Source organism: Phascolarctos cinereus, unplaced genomic scaffold, assembly GCF_003287225.1.
Source record: "Phascolarctos cinereus isolate Bilbo 61053 unplaced genomic scaffold, phaCin_HiC Scaffold_5;HRSCAF=322, whole genome shotgun sequence".
Taxonomy (NCBI): domain Eukaryota; kingdom Metazoa; phylum Chordata; class Mammalia; order Diprotodontia; family Phascolarctidae; genus Phascolarctos; species Phascolarctos cinereus.
The window spans coordinates 16,810,825-16,832,628 of record NW_027555958.1 but is presented as its reverse complement, the minus strand read 5'-3'; the positions used below and the strand labels follow the sequence as shown (position 1 = coordinate 16,832,628).

Genomic DNA, 21,804 nt, shown 5'->3' with positions numbered 1-21,804 from the left:
GCCCAGGGTCACACAGCTAGTAAATGTCGGAGGCCCAGAAGCCTATCCACTGTACCAGCCAGCTGCCCAGGCACCGCAGCTAGGTACTAGAAACAAAGAGATGAAGACAAAATAGACCCTGTCTTCAAAGAGCTTATATCCTATTGGACACAACATGTACCCATATCAATAAATGTAAAATTTAAACAAAGTAATCACAAAATAGTTTGGGGAAAGGAGACACTTGGCAGCTGAGGAAGAGAACAGAAATAACTGCTTTTTCCCCAAAAATATTAAAAATCAGAATGGAGCAAGTGGAAGCTAATGACTCTGAGAGATCAAGAATCAATCAAACAGAAACAAAAGAAATCAAAAAATAGAAGAAAATGTAAAATACCTCATTGGCAAAACAACTGACCTGGAAAACAGATCCAGGAGAGATGATGGAAAAAAAAAAGAGCCTGGACAGCATCTTTCAGGAAATCATCAAGGAAAACTGCCCTGAGGTATTAGAACCAGAGGGTAAAATAGCCATAGAAAGAATCCACCGATCACCTCCTGAAAGAGACCCCAAATTGAAAATGCCAAGGAATATTGTAGCCAAATTCCAAAATTACCAGGTCAAAGAGAAAATATTGCAAGCAGCCAGAAAGAAAACAATTCAAATGTCATGTAACCACAATCAGGATTACACAAGACCTTGCAGCTTCTACATGAAAAGGTCAGAGGGCGTGAAATATAATATTCGGTGAGGCAAAGAAGCTTGGATTACAACCAAGGTCAACTACCCAGTGAAATTGAGCATCATCTTTCATGGAAGGAGATGGCCATTCAATGAAATGGGGACTTCCAAACTTTCCTGATGAAAAGACCACAGCTCAAGAAAACTTGATCTTCAAATACAAAACTCAAGAGAGGCATAAAAAGATAAACAAGAAAGAAAAAAACAACAAGATGTTATTAATAAGGGCAAACTGTTTACATCCCTACAAGAGAAGACGACACTTGTAACTCTTGGGAACTGTACTGTTATTATGACATTTAAAAGGGGTATATATAGTCAGAACCTTACTCATTTGGTTCAAAGATGGAATAATATCATCAGTCGGGTATAGAAAGCTAACTTACCCTATAGGAAGTAGGAGGGGAAAGGGGAAAAAAAGGGAGGAGGCTAATAGAAGGGAGGACAGACTGAGGGAGGCAGTGGTCAAAAGTAAAACTCTAGTGAGGAAGGTAAGGGGGAGAGAGGAGAGAGAGGCATAAATAGGGGAGGGGGAAATAGGATAGAGAGAAAGACACAGACAGTAATCATAACTGCAAATGTGACTGGGATGAAGGTGGATTAAGAACCATAATCCCACAATATGTTTATAAGAAACACATTTTACACAGAGTAAAGGTAAAAAGCTGGAGCAGATATATTGTTTCAGCTGAAATAAAAAAAAAGCAGGTATAGCAATCCTGATCTCAGAGCAAAAGCAAATATAAATCTAATTAAAAGAGATAAGGAATGAAACTACATGCTGCTAAAAACGTAGCATGGACAATGAAGCAACATCATTACTAAACATACATGCACCAAGTTGTATAGCATCCAAATTCTTGGAGAAGAAGTTAAGGGAGTTACAAGAAGAAATAGACAGCAATACTATACTAGTAGGGGACTTCAACCTCCCCCTCTCAGAACTAGATAAATCTTACCACAAAATAAAGAAGAAAGAAGTTAAATTGATAAATAGAATTTTAGAAAAGTTAGATATGGTTGACCTCTGGAGAAATCTGAATGGGGACAGAAAGGAAAATACCTTTTTCTCAGTGGTACATGGCACCTACACAAAAATTGACCGCACACTAGGGCATAAAAACCTCACCATACAATGCAGAAAGACAGAAATATTAAATGCATCATTTTCAGATCATTATGCAATAAAAATTACATGTAATAAGGGCCATGGAAAGACAGACTAAAAATTAATTGGAAACTAAATAATCAATTCCTAAAGAACAAATCATAGAAACAATCAATAACTTCATCCAAGAGAATGATAATAATGAGACAACATACCAAAACTTATGGAATTCAATGAAAGTGGTCCTTAGGGTAAGTTTTAAAGAAGTGATCAGTGAATTAGGCATACAACTAAAAAATCTAGAAAAAGAACAAACTAAAAATCCCCAATTAAAAACTAAACTAGAAATTCTGAAAACCAAAGGAGAGATTAATAAAATTGAAATTAAGAAAACTATTAAACTCATATAAAGAAGTAAGAGCTGGTTTTATAGGAAAAAAAACCAATAAAATAGATAAGCCTTTGGTTAATCTGATTTTAAAAAAAGGAAGAAGAAAATCAAATTACCAACATCAAAAACGAAAAGGGTGAATTCACCACCAATGAAGAGGAAATCAAAACAATAATTAGGAGCTTTTTTACCCAACTGTATGCCAATAAATTTTACAATCTTAGTGAAATGGATGAATATTTACAAAAATGTAAGTTGCCCAGATTAATGGAAGAGGAAATAAAATACCTAAATAACCCCATTTTGGAAAAAGAAATTGAACAAGCCATCAATGAACTCCCTAAGAAAAAATCTCCATAGCCAGATAGATGGATTTACAAGTGAATTCTATCAAACATTTAAAGAACAACTAATTCCAATACTATATAAACTATTTGGGAAAACAGTTGAAGAAGGAGTCCTACCAAATTCTTTTTATGATACAAATATAGTGCTGATACCTAAACCAGGAAAAGCCAAAACAGAAAGAAAATTATAGACCAACTTCCCTAATGAATATAGATGCAAAAATTTTAAATAAAATATTAGCAAAGAGATTACAGCAACTTATCTCGAGGATAATACACTTTAACCAAGTAGGATTTATAACAGGAATGCAGGGCTGGATCAATATTGGGGCAACTATCAGCATAATTGACCATATCAACAACAAAACTAACAGAAATCATATGATCATCACATTAGATGCAGAAAAAGCTTTTGACAAAATACAACACCCATTCCTATTAAAAACACTACAGAGGATAGGAATAAATGGAGTCTTCCTTAAAATGATAGGTAGCATCTATCTAAAACCATCAGCAAGCATTATATGTAATCGGGATAAGCTAGAAGCATTTCCAATAAGATCGGAGGTGAAACAAGGATGTCCATTATCACTACTATTATTCAATATTGTACTAGAAATGTTAGCTTTAGCAATAAGAGAAGAAGAAGAAATTGAAGGAATTAGAACAGGCAAAGAAGAAACAAAGCTATCATTCTTTGCAGATGATATGATGGTATACTTGGAAAATCCTAGAAAATCAAGTAAAAAATTACTTGAAATAATAAACAAATTTAGCAAGGTTTCAGGATATAAAATAAGCCCACATAAATCACTGGCATTTCTATATATTACTAACAAAGCCAAACGGCAAGAGATAGAAAGAGAAATTCCATTTAAAGTTACTGTAGACATTAAAAAATATTTGGGAGTCTACCAGCCAAAAGAAAACCAGGAACTATATCACCACAATTACAAAACACTTTTCACATAAAGTCAGATCTAAATAATTGGGAAAATATCAGTTGTTCATGGGTAGGCCGAGCTAATGTAATAAAAATGACAATCCTACCTAAATTAATTTAGTTATTCAGTGTCATACCAAACTACCAAAACATTATTTTATAGAGCTAGAAAAAACAATAACAAAATTCATCCAGAATAACAAAAAGTCCAGAATATCAAGGAAACTAATAAAAAGAAATGCAAGGGAAGGTGGCCTAGCTATACCAAATCTTGAATTGTATTATAAAGCAGCAATCATCAAAGCTACTTGGTACTGGCTAAGAAATAGAGGGTGGATCACTGGAATAGGTTAGGCACACAAGACACAACAGTCAATGACTATAGTAATCTACTATTTATTATTTTTTTTTTTGGCAAGGCAATCGAGGTTAAGTGACTTGCCCAGGGTCACACAGCTATTGAGTATTGTGCCTGAGGCTGGATTTGAACTCGGGTCCTCCTGACTCCAGGGCCAGTGCTCTATTCACTGTGCCACCTAGCTGCCCCTAATCTACTATTTGATAAATCCAAAGACCCCAGCTTGTGGGATAAAAACTCACTATTTAACAAAAACTGCTGGGAAGATTGGGAAAAGAGTATGGCAGAAAGTAGGCACTGACTAACATCTTATACCTTATACCAAGATAAAATCAAAATGAGTACATGATTTAGATATAAAGACTGATACTATAAGAAAACTAGGAGAGCAAGGAATAGTTTACCTATCAGATCTATGGAGAAGGGAAGAATTTATGACCAAACAAGAGATAGAGGACATTATGAAATGCAAAATGGATGACTTTGATTACATTCAAATTGAAAAGTTTTTGCACAAAGCCAATGCAACCAAGATTAGAAGGAAAGAAAGCACAAAGCTTAGAAGCAATTTTTACAGCCAGTGTCTCTGATAAAGGCCTCATTTCTAAAATATACAAAGAACTGAGTCAAATTTATAAGAATACAAGTCATTCCCCAATTGATAAATGGTCAAAGGATATGAACAGGAAGTTTTCAGAAGAAGAAATTAAAGCCATCTCTAGTCATATGAAAAAAATGCTCTAACTCACTCCTGATTAGAGAACTGCAAATCAAAATGACTCTAAGGTACCACCTCATACCTATCAGACTGGCTAATATGACAAAACAGGAAAACAATAAATTTTGGAGAAGACGTGGTAAAATTGGAACCCTACACATTGCTGGTGGAGTTGTGAACTGATCCAACCATTCTGGAGAGCAATTTGGAATTATGCCCAAAGAGCTATAAAATTGTGCATACCCTTTGACCCAGCAACAGCACTTCTAGGGCTGTATCCCAAAGAGATCAGACAAATGGGAAAAGGACTCACACGTACAAAAATATTTATAGCAGTTCTTCTTGTGATAGCAAAGAACTGGAAACTGAAGGGATGCCCACTAATTGGGGAATGGCTGAACAAGTTGTGGTATATGAATGTAATGCAACACTATTGTGCTATAAGAAATGATGAGCAGTCTGACTTCAGAAAAATCTGGAAAAACTGATGCAAACTGAAATGGGCAGAACCAGGAGAATGTTGTATACAGTAGCAGCCACATTGTGTGATCAGTAACTTTGATAGACTTAGCTCTTCTCGGCAATGCAAGGATCTAAGACAACTCCAAAAGACCCATGATGGAAAATGCTATCCGCATCCAGAGAAAGAACAATGAGTCTGAATGCAAATGAAGAATACTATTTGCTCTCCTTTTGTTTCGCTGTTTTGTTTTGTTTCTTCTTTCTTGTGGTTCCTCCCATTAGTTCTAATTCTTCTTTACATCATGAGTAATATGAAAATATGCTTAATATGAATGTATAAGTAGAACTTATATCAGATTGCACACCATCTCGGGGAGGAAGGAGAGAGAGGGAGAGAAAATTTAAGACTCAAAGTCTTATGGAAGTGAATGTTGAAAACTAAAAATAAATAAATTATTTTTTTAAAAGGGTTACAAGTACCATTTTCTCATGTCAGGATGTAAACAGTTTAACTTCACTGAACACCATGGTTTTTTTTTCGTTTGTCTTTTTATGTTTCTCTTGAGTCTTGTATTTGAAGATCAAATTTCTGTTCAGCTCTGCTCTTCTCATGAAGAAAGTTTGAAAGTCCCTTATTTAAATGAATATCCATCTTTTACCCTGGAAGATTATGCTCAATTTTGCTGGGTAGTTGATTGTTGCTTGTAATCCAAGCTCCTTTGCCTTCCTGAATATCATATTCCAAGCCCTCCACTCTTTTAATGTAGAAACTGCTAAATCCTGTGTAATCCTGACTGTGGCTCCTTGATATTTAATTGTTTCTTTTCTGGCTGCCTGCAGTATTTTCTCCTTGACCTAATAGCTCTGGATTTGGTTACAATATTCCTTGAAGTTTTCATTTTGGGATCTATTTCAGGAAGTGATCAATGGATTCTTTTAATGACTATTTTTTGCCCTCTGGTTCTAGGATATCAGGGTAGTTTTCCTTGATAATTTCTTGAAAGATGCTGTCTGGGATCTTTTTTTAATTATGGCTTTCAGATAGACCAATAATTCTTAAATTATCTCTCCTAGATCTACTTTCCAGGTCAGTTGTTTTTCCAACAAGGTATTTTACTTTCTCCTATTTTTTCATTTTTTAAAATTTTGTTTGACTGGTTCTTCATGTCTCATAGAATCATTAGCCTCCATTTGCCCAATTCTAATTTGTAAAGAATTCTTTTCTTCAGCTAGCTTTTATACCTCCTTTTCCTCTTGGCCCATTCTACTTTTAAAGTTGTTTTGTTCAGTGGATTTTTTTTCCAAAAGGAGCTGCTTTCTTCACTCAATTTTTGTGCTTTCTTTTCCAAGCTGTTGACTCTTTTTTTTTTCATAATTCTCTTGCATGCCTCTCACTTCTTTTCCCAGTTTTTCTTCTAACCTCTTACTTGATTTTTAAAATCCCTTTTGAGCTCTTCCAAGAAGACTTTTGGGACTTAAGGCCAATTCATATTCCCCTCTGAGGCTTTGTATGTAGACATATGACATTGTTGTCCTCTTTCCTGTCACCATAAGTAGCTTTCCATGGTCTATGGTCTCTTTTTTGGTTTTATTGCGGGTTTTTTTGCTCATTTTTAAAAGTTAAGCTCTGCTCTGGGGTACAGGGGGCATTGTGCCAAGCTTCTTGCTTGAGGGGCCAGGGGGCCTGGTCACTAGCTTTCTGTGCCGGGGCTTCTGGGGCTGGTGGCTTGCCCACTGTGCTAGCAGGGTGCCCTGGGTTCTAGGGCTGGCAGTTTGCCTCCTGTACTGGGGCTGGAGGCCTCACAACTGGCCTGCTGTACCCATGGCCTTCTGAGCCAGGACCTTGGGGCCTCGGGCACTGATCTGCGCTGTAGCTAAGAGCCTCCCCCTGGTTTGTCCAGACACTACCTGTTCAATAGGCTCTGTTCCCCTTTTATCCAAGTGAGAGAAACCTTTCCTGAAGTCCTTCTAAATTATCTTGCGGGAAAACTGTTTTACTCTTTTTGCGAATTCTGTTGTTCCGGAATTCTTTTAGACGTTTGATTTAACACTGTTCCCAAGGGAGACTGGAGAGAACTCAGGCAACTTCCCGGCTTCTCTCTGCCCTCTTGGCTCCACCCTCCCCACTGACCCCCATTTAAATGAAAAAGGTAAAAAGAAAAAGAAAACCCTTGTAACAAATATGCATAGTCAAGCAAAACAAATCCCCTCATTGGCCACACCCCAAATTATGTGTTTCCACCTGCACCTGAATCCATCACCACTCTATCAGAGGTACAGAGCACGCTTCATCAGCCATCCTCCAGAACTGCGGTCGGGTCATTCCACGGAGCAGAGTTCTTAAGATGTTAAAGCTGTTTGTGTTTACAATGGTGTTGTTATCATACATACTGTTCCCCTGGTTCTCCTCCCTTCACTCTGCATCACTTCATACAGACCTTCTGGATTTCCCCCAAATCCATCCTTGTCATCATTTCTCACGGCACAATAATATTCTATAACGTTTCATATGCAATAATTTGTTCAGCCACAAACTGGGGGTAACTGATGGACATTCCTTTAGTTTCCAGTCCTTTGCTATCACAAAAAGAGCTGCTATAAATACTTTTGTATCTATAGGTCCTTTCCCTTTTTCTCTGATCTCTTCGGAGTCTGAGCCTAGGAGTGGTAGACCTGGTTCACAGGGGATGCATAGTTCAGTGACTTTTCTTTCCAGAACAGCTGGACTAATTCATAGTTTCATCAAAAATTCATTAAATGTATCTGTCTTCCCATCACCCTCCAACATTTGTCCATTCTTTCTTTTATCAGGTTTGCCAACCTGGTAGGAATGAAACTTTTTAATCTATATTTCTCTAATTGTTAGGGATTTGAAACATTTTTTTCTTAGGGCTGTTGATACCTTAGATTTCTTCCTTTAAAGACCGTCCATCCAATCTTTTGCTCTTTTATCAACCACAGAATGGTTCTTATTCGTATAAATTTTAATCAATTCTTTACATATCTTGGAAATGAGACCTTTATCAGAGGAACTTTTCTGGCAGGCTCCACATGCTGGAAAGGCTTCCAGGAAGGCCCCATTAACAAATTAAGGCTATTTTTCAAGGACCAACCTAGTTAAGTACATAGAGGCTCATCACCAAAAGGCTGCCAACTTGGAGATGAATTCTTTAATGAAAGCAGCTCATGAAGCAAAGAAAAATTCACAATGCCCCACCACCCTTAGTCCAACAAGGCTCTCATCTCTTTCTGGTGCGGCAGCCAACAGAGTGGTTGGAAAGGAGGGTAAAGTCACACCAAAACAAGTCAAAAAGCCTTTATTAAAGCACATACTACGTGCCAGACGCTGTGCTAAGCACGGGAGACAAAAAGAAAGGCAAAAGTTCCTAATCTCAAGGAGCTCACAGTCTAATGGGAGGCAGATAAGATATATGTATGTGTGTATACACAAATATACAGGATAGAGATCATCTCATAAGGTTAAAGGAGAGGGGGTTTAAAAATCACAGCTTTTGGACCATCTATAAGCCTTGATTTGACTGTTGGTAATCTGAATATGAAAGCCCTGTCAATCAATCAATAAGCATTCATTAAGTACCTACTGCGTTCTAGATAAAAAATACAAACACAAATAAATGTCCCAACAACCAACGAGAGTACCTATCTCTCCCATCAGAATGCACGCTTCTAGAGAGCAGAAAACAGCTTCACCCTTTGTAGGCTCGTTCCAAGAGCCTAGCACGTACCGACATCTTAAAAATGCACACTGATCATGCTTAACTCCCATAATCATCATCCCTTCCATAAAAAAGATGCCATGGAACAAAGTTATACAACACCTTTTGGAGAAGTATTTTAGATCGCCCATGGACCTGTCTTCTCTGGAATAAGCAGATTTGGTAGAGCTTGGCTCTGGGGGCTTAACATCCCCCTGGGTAAAAACCTCAGGATTCATCATGTTTCCGAAAGCACTTTTAGCAGCTTTTTCTTCAATTGACCTAGAAGGACAAGTGGAGAGGTCTCAGACTTCATACAGGAATCTGAGGCTGACACCTTAGAAACATAGAGTCATTGCTAAGATTCACCCAGGAAAAAACCTCTAACCTGGAGCCCCGGTTTCAAACCCTACCCTTGGTTCCCAGGCCTTCTGCTTAGTGAGTGATGTGCACTTCCAAAGCTCCTTATTTTCACAAAGCCCATAATGGACACGAACCATTCAGTGAACTTGAAGGAAATCTAGCAATCAGCACCCCTGGGATGCCTAGCTTGTCACCGAGACAGCTTGAATGAGAAAAAGCAGACAGCAAAACAAACATCCCTGTTGCTCAAAGGACCAGCTTGTACTGCTCAGTTTCCCCAAAACTTTCATGACCCCAATCAAGGTGCTCTTTCATCCAATTCCCTTCGAGGGAAGGAACACAGGAATAACAAGAGCTTTATCTAATAGACCAGGACACTGTTTGAATGAAATTGTATATGATTGGTTACTATGGCATCCTGTTTAACTGTCGAATCCATACACTAGGGAAGCTGGGTTACTCTGTAACTCCTAGTGATGTCATTTACAAGTGATTAAAGACTGTGTGGTCATTTCCAATTAAAAAAAAAAGGCCAACAGGCCCTATAGTTAGGCTAATAAACTGGTATTACACTGTTTCTATGAAGAATAAAATCGGAAATTCCGTAAACTCCAAGATGGAAAGATTCTCAGAGGCCTTATATGATCCAACCCAAACTTGAAAGAGGAGCCCCCTCTGCAACCCACGAGGCTAGTGGTCATCCTGCTTTCCCTAGAAGCCCTCTGAGAAAGAAGCCGCTGCCTCCCCCAAAGACCTCGTGCACAGCTCTAATATATATATTTTTTTAGGATAGGCAATGGGGTTAAGTGACTTGCCCAGGGTCACACAGCTAGTGTTATGTGTCTGAGGCTGGATTTGAACTCAGGTCCTCCTGAATCCAAGGCCGGTGCTCTATCCACTGCGCCACCTAGCTGCCCCCACAGCTCTGATATTTAGAAAGAGACGAAGAAATCCATCAAGACCAAACAGGCCTCCATTCCTGCTTAGTAGGAACACAATTCAAGAGGCGGCAGGAGCCTCAGAGGTCACCTAGTCCAACAGCATCTAGTCATTTGACAGATGAGGAAACTGAGACCCAGGGAAGTTAGGGGATTTGTCCAAGGTTACCCAGTGAGGAAGAAGCAAAGCCAGCACTTGAATCCAGATCCTCCGACTCCGGATAGGAGCTCTTTCTACCCTCCTAGGCCAGCCAGAACAAGTCTCCTCCTCTTTCCAACACACCCGGATTGTTCTTATGGCATCTACGTCCAATGATTAACAATCACAGAGGGGCTTGCCCCTACCCCCTCCAAAAAGAAAAGCACTTTCCGCTCCACCGGACGCTGACTTGAGCACAGTCGCCACCTCAGCAGTAACTCGTGAGCCACAGCTGACTCAACAGTGAGGGATCTCGAGCGCACACGCCCCTGCCCCTGCCCAAGCCCGGCTGGCGCACCTCAGGGCCGCCTCCGAAGCTGTTTCCCGCGTGGGAATCAATGAATCTCACTCAGACCCGCTCTCCTCCCACGGAGCTGGACGTGCCCCCTCGGGGAAGATGACCGCCGAGGACCACCTGCCTGCCGTCCCCTCCGCCCAACCCACCCGCCCGTGCGCCAGTCTGTCGTGCGCCCTCCCTCCGCAGCGCCCCTCCCTCCGCAGCGCCCCGCACCCTCCGCAGCGCCCCGCACCCTCCGCAGCGCCCCGCACCCTCCGCGACTCTCAGCGAAGACTCCCAGCTCCCACGGGGCAATCCACGCCCCGGGACGGGCTGTACCACTGCCGCAGTGAGGGCGGGAGGTGACGCACCATGCACGTGCCCTGTCCAACAACCCAGAATCGCCCGGCGGCGGCCCCGCGCTCCAGAGACCGAGTGCAAGGTTCAAGTGGGAGTGGGGCGGGAAAAAACAGCAGAGCCGGGCGGACCACCCCTCCAGACCCGAGCCACGATCCTTCCACCCCCCCTCCCGTAGGCGATGGATGAAGTCAGAGCGTCCGCGTCTCCATAGAGACCCTGCTACGCGGCCAAGACTGCCCCTTCCTCCTCTTTCCTGGCTGGGCGTTCAGGGGCCCCCGAAGCCGCTCCACCAGAAGAAGGGCCGTCCAGACCTCCGATTATGACCTCACAGGGGCTGCCTAGCTGCTACCCCCGCGCTGCAGCTGTCGTTGGTGGGGGCGGGTAGGGAGTTCCTGGCCTCTGTGGCTGGAAGGGACTGGTCAGTGGACACAGATAGGCTCATAGATTTATACAGCCAGAAAGGAACTCAGAGACCAGCTAGTCTAAACTCTCCATTTGACAGTGAAGAGGGTGACTGGTCCCAGGTCAATATCAATCAATCAACATTTATTAAGCGCTTACTAAGGCTGTTAATCGTAGGTCTTTGGTAAGTCACAGAATCTCAAACCTGAAAGACACGTTGAGGCCACCTCACCAACCTCGACCTAGGACGCGAATCCCCTAGTAACAGATTGATCAGTGGACCTCCAGTTTCAGCGTGACTGTGAGGGGGAACCCACTGCCTCCGGGGGCAGCCATTCCCCTTCAGATAATGAGCTTTCAGAAGCTCTTCTACCTAGCCTAACTCCGCCTCCATTCTGTTTACCCCTCCTGCCTTCCAGGAAGCAAACGGAACAAACCGCCTCTTCCTTCCATGGGAAAGCCCTTCAACGACTGGAAAGGTGTACCCTCCGAGTCTCATCTCCAGCTCCTTCGAGGCCTGATGGCCTTCCATCCTCTCACCTTCCTGGCTCTCTTCTCCGGACCCTATCCAGTTTATCACTGTCCTTCCCAAAATGTGCTGCCCACATCTCAATCATGGGACTCCACATGCACTTGGCCCATGACCGAATTTTTCTTCCAAACAACTCATACTTCTTCTCAAGGAGGTTTCGATACTGCTCTGTGCTCTGGCCAAACTGGACCTTTCACTCACCATCCCTTGATGGTGAGTATCAGCATACAAGGGGATGCTGATAAATGTTTAACAAAAAGCTCTTGGGTGGGGGTAGGGGAGGAATGCAGGCAGGACATACTAGCACGTACTTTTTTTTTTTACCATTTTCTCCATCACTTTCTTAAGTCTTAGACAGTCAACAAATCAAACCCTGATTTGTTCCATTTGTCAATTTCTAAGGTGAAAATGCTCACACTGAAAACTGTTTCTCATGAGCTGCTAAGAGCTGGAGAGTCCACTGCTGCTTAGACATCTCCCACTTCAATGATATGATTGTACCATTTCCCCCACCACACCTCTGCTCATGGCATTGCGTCCGCTTAGCATAACCTCCTTTTGTCACCTACACCTAACGGATTCCATCTGTCACTAAGCACCATGAATTTGTGAGCCCTTCACTGAGGAGCCTCTCCAGACTGAGCTAGACCGGTCATTAAACATATGTCACTAAACCTGTACTTAAAACATTTTCAGCTTGGAAGGACCTGCTAGAACAAGTATTTCTCTGGCAGAGCCTTGGAGGAAACCCTGGGGTCACCTTCACACTACAATGAGGCATCAGAGGAGCATTTTGGTGGATATTGAAATCTGACCCATTCTTTTTATTCATCCATGAATAAAATCTCCGCAGAGATACTGGAGTGGTTTGTCATTTCCTTCTCCGGCTCATTTGACAAATGAGGAAACTGAGGTAGACCGGTTTAAATGACTTGCCCAGGGTCACACAGCTAGTAAGTGTCTGAGGCTGAATTTGAACTCTATCCACTCTATGCACTCTTATCCACGGCCCAACCCTCGATCCACTTTGCCATCTACCTGACCCATTCTTAATGGTCCAATTAATTTTAATTAAATTTAAGTCACTTTTCCATTAAGTCTTTCTTGATCTCTCCAGGAGAAATGGGTCTTCAGGCCCTGAGATCACAGATTATGCTTTTTGTATGTCTCACCTAGAATGGTGCTTTTGTGGCTTGAGGAGCAATAAAATCAGCAATTTATGGTTTTAGAAAGTTGCCTGGGACACTGAGAGGTGAGGTAACTTGCCCAGGGTCACAGAGCCAGAATTTGCCACAAGTGGATTTGAACCCAGGACTTTCTGACTCCAAAGGCAGTCCTCTTCTCCATAATCCACCCTGCCTCTCACCTCCCTCTCAGGCCCCATACAAAGTTCTCTTTCATATTATCATTACTTCAATTTCTTCTCAGCTGACCGGTTATGGTGCTAATATTCCACTGTTGAAGATTTTATCCATTTGAGTCTTGGAGATTCCCCCTCAGCAGTGTATTCTTCTCTTTTTGGTGAGTCCCAGATGCACCCCACAGATCTACCCAGGCCTCCAGCTGTACAGTAGTACCCTAAGGGTTAACAGGCTCTTCTGGGAATTGAAACAAACCTGAGGCTGTTAGAAAGGCAAGTTAAGGCCACCCCTGCCCCCAGGAACCTTCATAGGCTCCACCCTCGTAGTATAGCCCTAAATGTTTAAACTCCCCCTGAAGGATTCCCATGACTGGGGGCAAGACACACGTGGTGACCTAGCAAAGGAGACCAACGAGGAATTCTCAGATGGGCAGGAGGGGAACTATGAGAAAGCAGTGTCATGAAAACCCAAAGAAGAGTTATTATCCAGTAGGAGGTCAAGGGCTTAATGGCGTCAAATGCCGTAGAGAAGTCAAGGATGAGGACTGAGTTCGGGCCATCCAATTTGGCAATTAAGAGAACAGTGGTAACAGCAGGGCAGCCACTAGGGGAGATGGGGCACTGAAGGGGGAAATGTCTCGTTCCACCCTTTGTGGGGCCCAACCACGAGGCCCATGGAGAATCTTCTCCAACCAGCTTTGGACAGCCCATCTTGGACAGCCCTCCCACTTGTCTGAATTAGGGTCAGGAGAAAGAAGGTAGGCTACAGGTTGGGACCAGCCCCAGTCAGACTGTGAAGCGCATCCATAAACCACACAGCCAACACCACCTCCAGCGGGTGCTTCCCAGGGCTCCACCGATGCCCGAAGATGCTCATTCACCACACAGTTGAAGCTGGTGATTTAAGACACAGTACAAAAGGCAATCATTGGGAAATAATGCTCAGAAATGCTAAAGGGTGTTAAGGGCCCAACCCTGCCTAATCAAGCACAAAGCTGTGTCAGGGTGTGAGTGATGGGGCAATCATTCCCCTCTTTTGCCCTACCTAATGGGGACAGAAGCCGCAGACTGGTCAGCACACTGGAGTGCTTTGGCCCCCGGCCTGCATAAGAATTAAGACTCTGACATATAAGTCAGGCTCCCAAACTTCCCCAACAGAATGTCAGCTCTGCCTCCCAGAGGCCAGTTATCAAACCCTTGGATTTCTCTCTCTAACCACCAGCTCAGAATTTCCATACTTCAGACACCTATCAGAGAAATACCACGAATTAACTGCCATCCAGCCTGTGTTAAAGGTCGCCCGAGACATCTGATATTTACGACTGTAGGACTAATGGACATCCATTAACTCTCCATTCCTGCAGCTTCTCCAAGCTCCAGCCCTGTATTAAGTTAGATTAGCAGAAGGCAATGTACCTGGATCATATTATCTCTGATCCCTGCAGAAATGTCTTCACAGAGTTAAGATTGAGTGTTATGCTGCAGCTTTCATAGAGAATCATATCCAGTAACCCATGATTGGGGTGGGGGAGGGGGCCCGGGCACAGCATGTTATGTATTCTGTGTCCCCCAGGGAAGCGGAGGGGAAGGATCTCCAGATAAGATAACATCAATGTCATTTAGCCACATAAGCCCTGGGGAATCCTGACCCCAATTCGTATCCTCACAGCCTCCATTGCCCCCTCAGGGTCACAGGTGGACCCTGACTGCTCAAGGTTAGTTCTCTAATGCCACTAGCTGGAGCCTCCACCAGGGCTTCCTCCCAAGATGATCAGTTAAGAACCAATTCATTCAGCCAGCCCTAAAGAGCTTTCAGAAAGGGATAGTTAAGAAAGTGGGACAAAACTTCCCCCAGGATATCTATAATACACCCTCCCTCAAGGAAATAAATGCCTGCAGGACTTCTGAAAAACAGGGGCTGTCTTTTCTGCTAGTATTCATATCTCCAGCACCTAGCACCCGGGCCTGGTCCATAGCAAGCATTAGTTAGAGCTTCCTTTCCCCCTCACACCTTTCTTCCCCTCTTTCCTTCCTTTCTCCATTTTACCTCCCTCCCTTTCTCCTTTTTTCCTAACTTACCTCCCTTTTCTTCTTTCTTTCCTCCCTGCCTTTCCTTCCTTCTTTCCTCCCTCCCTCCTTCCTTCCCTTCCTTGTCCCTCCTTTCTTCTTTCCTTCTTTTCTCCCTACCACCTTTCCTTCCTTCCTTCCAGCATACAGAGCACATACAGCCAAGAGGTTAATCACAGTTTCTTCTGGAGTCAGGAAGACTTAGGTTCCAATCCCAAGTCTGATACATCACTACCAGTGTGACCCTGGGCAAGTCATTTAACTCTCTTCATGGCTCAGTTGACTCATCTATAAATTGAAGGGATTATGATCAGTGGTCTCCAAGGTCCCTGCCAGCTCTAAATCTACGAGCCTATGAGTCCATGAATTGAGGAGGTCTGGGGGTCTCAAGAGAATAAAGGAGGGGAAGATCCCTGAAAGGCAGCTGACAGAGGCAGAAAGAAATAGAGGACCATTCCAGAGCAATCCACTGGGATCTAGGGGAGGGATGGTGCTAAGGGGAAGCAAGAGGCTCATATGTGAGAGGTTCCTACAAAATGGGAGTGAGGCTTCATGCAGTGAAGGGAGTGATGCTGGGCACCAAACCAGAGGAAGGATCATGGAGCTGGAGCTGGGAGGGCCCTCAGAGCCAGCTAGACCTCCCCTTCATTTTACAGACGAGGCAACTGAGGCCTAAAGGATGTGCTCTGGATCACACTGGTACCAGGTGACAGAGACTAGAAGCATGGGGGGGTGAACAGGTTTAGAAGGACCGAGGCAGAGAGATGGGAGAACAGAAGGTTACGATCACAGAAGGGAAAGTTCAGAGGCCTGAATTATGGAGGCAGCACAATTATAGGCAATGGTGAGATTCAACATGTTATCCGATGGGTCCTGGGGGCAGGAGCGGCGGATGAACCAGATTGCAGGAGACTATTCACATTCGTGTTGAAGATCCTGCCGAGGAAGATAAGGGATGAGGTTCAAACTCACTCCAGCAGGTCAACTTCACCTCTGCGCCTCAGTTTCCTTATCTTTAAAATGAGGACTAGATAAGGAATCCCTTACGCCTCTAAATTCTGAGATCCTGTGGTTCCACAGAGACTAGAAAGACTTCTAAAGGCCTATAAAAATGACCAGCAGAGGATGAGTGGCAGAGAGATTTTCCCAACCCAGAACTCTAACAAAATGGCAACCATTTTGTTAGTGACACTGGAGTGACCATGCTGTCCAGGGTCCATATGGAAGCAACTGGTGGCACCATGGATAAAGAGTTGAGCATGGAGTCAGGAAAACCTGGGTTCAAATCCAGCCTCAGACATTTTGAACTTGTCTCCCTCAGCTGCCATGATGATTTTTCTAACATGTAGCTCATGCTACCCCCTCCCCACCAATGAATTCCAGTGGCTCCCTATTACTTCTAGAATCTAATAGAAAGTCCCCATTTTGGCCTTCCTTTGTCCCCCCAGCTGCTAGAGCCTTCTCCTTTCAGATTACTTTCCATTTGCTGTGTACCTTTTACATATTGTCTCCCCCATCAGAGTGTGAGCACTTTGAGGGAAGGGATTGTTTTTCAACATTTTTTGGATGCCCAGCAGTTAGTATGCCTGGCACATAGTAGGGGCTTAATAAATGCTTGTCAACTGGTCAGCCTAGTCAACTAGTAGCATTTGTTCCTTGGACTGGTTTACGAGTAGGCAGAACGGACTGAGCGTCATGATTAATGGAAAAATATACTCTCCCCTCCCCCCCATACATCCCTAACATTGCCTGTAATCCCAGCAGAATCAATTTGCATTCTCCTCCTCTTCCACCTCTCCTTTAGCATCCATATCCAGATGAAGTTAGATCTGGAAAAAAAAAATCAAGGGCAGCCTTACTGGGAATGAAGGTCACAAAAGAGAAGCCTGAGACGTGAGAAATTGGAGGAGGCTTTCTGGAAGGAAGCTTGGGCCAATTACACAAGGGAGAGGAGGGTGGTTTGTACTGTGAGTAGTCATGTACTCTTTAGTGAGAACTATGGTGCTGACTACTTCACCATTTATTGCTTTGATTTTTCCCTCCTTCACATAAATCAGAGATTCAATCGATCCTTTCATTGTGATCTGGACCGAAGTTCATTTTTCTAATTACAGAACTAATCAATGATGAACTTCTGCCATGCTCCCTGCTCCCATGGCAGGCCTCCAGGTAAAATGGCTACTGATCCAGCGAATGGATGGGATCATTCCTGGATTGGCAAGGGCCTGCCCTTCAGACGAGGGATTTGTGGTGGCATCAGCAGTCTCCTCCCTCTTGTGCTATCTCAGCATCTGTGGTTTCCAAGTCAGGCCTGGCTTGGCATCTCCTCAGCCTCAGCTGTAGTCAGTCCCAGCTGACTGCCCCCGGGGAGAGAAGTTTTAACATCCCAATCATCAGGAGTCGGCATCCTCGGAGAGCGAAATGACAAATGACCTCTATCTCCTGGCATCCACATGCTTGTTAGTAGAGGAGTCTGCTGAGCACACAGCCACGCTGGGCAGCTGAGTGCCACGTCTGCTCGTTTTACCATTTTATTATGTTTTTGTCAGGACTATGATTTCCTCAGTGTAGCAAGCTCCTTCTCCCAATGTGAGTCATGGAGAGGTGCCCAGAGCACTGAGAGGTCAGGTTAACTGCTCAGGGTGGCACAGCCACTGTGTCAGAGGCTGGGTTTGAACCCAAGTCTCTTCTGAGGCTAACTCCCCAACACCTCACAATTATGAGTACTTGTTACATGGGTATCAGATATTGCAGATACCTGACCATATATGTGTCAAAGTCCTCCCATTAGACCGTGAGCCCCACAAGGGCAGGGACCACACCTTGATGATCTTTCTGCTTAAACTAGCACTTAGCATAATCCTTAGCGCATTGTAGATGGTGAACAAATGACTTGGATTTATGAATATGTAACTGCGTGTGAACCTATATTGATATTTATGTGTGTTTCTATTTGTGTGATTGTGTGCGTTTCCGTCTATTTGTGTAATTCACAAAAGGGGCTCGTAGATTTGAAAACAAAATTAGATTGTCAAAAAGGAAAGAGGGGAAAATTCAGTGAGTAACACTGATAGAGAATCATAAGTAAGTATCATAAGGTAACTGGGTAGTGCACTGGGCCTGGAATCAGGAAGACCCCAACTCAAATCCGGCCTCAGACATTTGCTAGCTTTGTGACCCTAGGCAAGTCACTTAACCTTTATTTACCTCAGTTTCCTCAACTGTAAAATTGACATAATAACCACACCAACACTGCAGGGTTGTTATGAAGATCAAATTAGGTAATATGTATAAAGTTCTTAGTACAATGCCTGGCACACAGTAGGAGTTATATAAACACTTATTCTCTGATTCTCTCTCCCCACCCCCATCAATAACCAGTAGATCAAGTCAAGTCAACAAGCATCTATAAAGCCCCTACTATGTGTCCAGGTACTTGTGCTAAGCATTGAAGATACAAAGAAAGGCAAGAGACAGTTCTCAAGATGCTTGCAATCTAATGAGGGGAGAACATGATAACAATGTACAAACAAGGTAAAATCAACAGCGTAAAGGCATGAAGGTGGGACCGGTACCCCAAGATGGCAAACTACCTCTACTTTTCCCTCACTTTCTGCTCTGAACAGCCTGAAAGTTACACAGGTGATATTAACAAGCCAAGAGGAAGGCCTCTAGTGCCCTGGATAGAGAATTATGGAGAAATCATGGGAAGACATGGACAAGAATGGCACCATCAGAGAGGGTACAGATGGGCTGTAATCAGTGCTAGGGGAGGGCAGTACCGTCTTTAATGAAAGCACAGATCCATTTATGTATTTCCCTCTACGTATCTCTTGGGTGATGTCTGAACGGCTGCCCCTTTTGGAGTGGCTTGGCTAGCGCCCAGAATGAACCGAGCCACTCTTATTGCACGTCCAAGGAGCTAAAATAAAATGAATTCTTATTCCACCGGATCATGTTTTGTGCTCTCATTAACAGCTCTTGGAACCATCCCCTTGGTAATGCTGCCTCATTAGGTGCGCCATCACCGCAAATTAGGGTTTAGATCGCTCTTCATTATCTCCATAAAGGCTCCAAAATCTCAACCAACTACACTGCAAAGAGACAAACGGGTCTCCTTCCAAAGGCACAGAGAGCGCAGAGGGGTGATTCAGGGCTGACTTTTCATTAATCTAATCCACTCCTTGATGATTAAATAAGTCACAACATGTTTCAAATGGCTATCATGGAAGCCAATCACACGCCATCCTTGCCATAGCTTTGACTCAAGCCTGAAAGTCAAAGCCCTACAAAATGATTAACAGGGATATTTTTAAAGCACTTTGCAAACCTTAAAGCACTATATAAACACTAGCTGTTGTTGTTACAAAAATAAAGGTCCCTCTCCTTTCAACTGAATCTCTACTATCCGCAAACTTCCTTCTGCTCCAGGCAAGCCAATCTCCAGTCCCTACATATGCCAAGCTCCCATCTCTCTGCTCCACCATTATGTGTGGTATTCCATTCACCTGCAGCAGGGGTGAGGACGTGCTAGCCTGGAAGCCACATGTGGCCCTTTGCCTGAATCCAAACTTCACAGAACAAATCAAAGGACTGCCCTTGAGGACTGCTCTGGTTGCTCAAAATCCCTCTTGCCTAATTAACCACTGAATTTATTTGAACTAGACACTGGAGCAACCCATTATGTTCGACCTAGCACAGGATTATATATTACCAGGCACTGATGTTTTGTGTCTACTGTATCTTCTCAACTAAAAAGTAAACTAGTGAAACTCAGCCAAGCTAGGTGACACACTGGAATAGAGGGCTGGGCCTGGAGTTAAGAAGAGCTGAGTTTAAATCAAGTCTCAGAAACTTACTAACTGCATGACCTTGGCTAAATCACTTAAACCTCTGTTTGCCTCGGTTTCCTCAACTGCAAAATAATGATAATAATGTGTGCTACAGTTACCCAAAAATAACACTCAGAGATTTTCTAGGTATAAAGTGAAAGATTTATTACTTTCTCTCGAGAAGCAGGAGTCTGCTTCGTCCGGCAGTCCTAGCGAAGCGAGGCAAGGCACAAAGGCCAGGACAAAGGTTATATAGCCCTAACACAGAGATACCCACCCACCACTGGCTTTGAATTCCCACTGGACAGGAATTTCAGCCTTACAATCTAAAACACAAAAATCTACCCCAGAAATGAGGAATCTCATTACAATACTACCAATCCTAGCTATTTTATCCTTTTTAGTAATTAGCCATTACTTAATGCTGATGTAACAGTACAAATCATGTGTTTTCTAGGAACCTGAAACTTAGGCCTGTTGAGGCTAGTGTCACCAACCTTGAGTTTGTAACAGTCTAAGACATTGCTACACTCAGTCCACCTGAGAGATCTCACACTGTTTACATTGTTTCACTCAGTTAAAAAAACCATAGTCTTGACAAAAGTTTGCAAAAGGAGAGATCTCTTCACTGACTTTCTCGAGAAAGTGCACCCCCACGCTGCGTCAGCTGCCCCGGGAGTTCAAGTGCTCTTTGTTCAAGGCACGACTACATAGATCCCAACATAGCAGCCCAGCCTAACCCCCTTCCCGTCGGCTCATTGACTGAGCCTCAGGTGTACAATCTATTCGTGTAAAAACTACCCCAGCAACAGAGAGAACAAAGAGGTACAGAAATTGTGTTAGCACGTTCCCCCTTTCAGGGCCTCACAGCTTCAGCAGTCTTTTACCCAAGGTCATACAACCAGCTAGAGGATGAGATAGACAGGATGCTCCCATGTCTCAGGAATTTCTGCTAACGCTATCCAAGAGTAGGAGAGGGAGAAGGCTAGGGGAGGGGGTCTTGCATTCTGAGGGGTCTCCACTTAGTGTTGGTCCACATGTACCACTCAAAAGCAACAATACCAGAGCCATTAACAAGAACTAATGGCCCTGTGAGGAGGCTTCACTTTTGAGAGACCATCTCTCACAGTAATAATAATGATGATAACAATAATAGCACCTACCTCTCAGAGCTGTTGTGAGGATCAAATCGGACAATATTTATAAAGTGTCTAGCACACAGAAGGTTCTACACAAATGCAACCTTATTACGAATTTTATTTCTACCCTGACGTTGGCCTACCCTCCAAACCAGACCTTCAGAAACCGTGCCTGGAGGAGCTAAACTATTCAGCTCTGTACTGGGACCATGCCCCCCACCCCCTTACCCTCATACATACACACACACACACACACACACACACACACACACTCTCTCTCTCTCTCTCTCTCCCTCTCTCTCTCTCTCTCTCTCTCTCTCTCTCTGCCTCCAGCTCTAAGAACTCCTATCAAATCAACATTATCAGGGCCTCTACCTAAGACATCTCCTCACCAAACCAGTGACTTACTACATGCAAACACTGGCCCTCCCACTCCCCCATTAGAGTGTAAGCTCCTTGAGAGTGGAGACTGATGCCTTTTCTATTGTACCCCTGGCATTGAGCACAAAACTTGGCACATAGTAAAGATGAAGACAGCTAGCAGGCACAATGAACAGTGAGCCAGACTTGG

At 43.5% G+C, this 21,804-nt stretch overlaps 1 protein-coding gene and 1 long non-coding RNA gene across 2 annotated transcripts in view; one reads left to right on the top strand and one right to left on the bottom strand.

Moving 5' to 3' along the window:
• ANKMY1 (ankyrin repeat and MYND domain containing 1) overlaps nucleotides 1-21,804 on the bottom strand; it is a 149,803-nt gene that overhangs the window by 122,265 nt on the left and 5,734 nt on the right.
• LOC144457471 (uncharacterized) lies at nucleotides 10,872-12,716 on the top strand. Its single transcript, XR_013486797.1, has 3 exons — nucleotides 10,872-11,487; nucleotides 11,723-12,048; nucleotides 12,532-12,716. It is a non-coding gene; the product is annotated as an uncharacterized LOC144457471 (long non-coding RNA).